Raw genomic sequence first — 431 nt, 5'->3', positions numbered from 1 at the left:
AGAACCGGGTTCTGAAAGGATCTGGGCTCAGAATGAATTTTCGGAACGTTAAAACAGACGAAACAACGAGGCACGAAAGGACTGCTGCCTCCTGCCTGAAGGCGATGGGCGCTGCTAAAAAGGCCAAAGATGGAGGCGCCGATGGTTCTAAGGGCCGATGGTTATACGGGCCGATGGTTCTACGGGCGATCGCCGGGTCACATCAGAACCGTTCCGCATGACAAGGACAAAACCGGCCGTTTGCTTCTGAATGTCTTCACGGTTGTGTTTTTTTTGGTTGGATGCAGGTTGGCGCTGAGCTGCAGAACCGGGCAGGACTTACCAGAACCTCATGGTTCCTCCGCTAGCTAACGAGCCCTTGGAATAAAAAGATAAAAAAAACACTTTATAAAGCACAATCAGCAGCTGGAGCATTCAGGCCGTATAAAAGT

The sequence above is a fragment of the Fundulus heteroclitus genome, chromosome 13, assembly GCF_011125445.2.
Source record: "Fundulus heteroclitus isolate FHET01 chromosome 13, MU-UCD_Fhet_4.1, whole genome shotgun sequence".
NCBI lineage: Eukaryota > Metazoa > Chordata > Actinopteri > Cyprinodontiformes > Fundulidae > Fundulus > Fundulus heteroclitus.
This window is presented reverse-complemented; position numbering follows the sequence as displayed.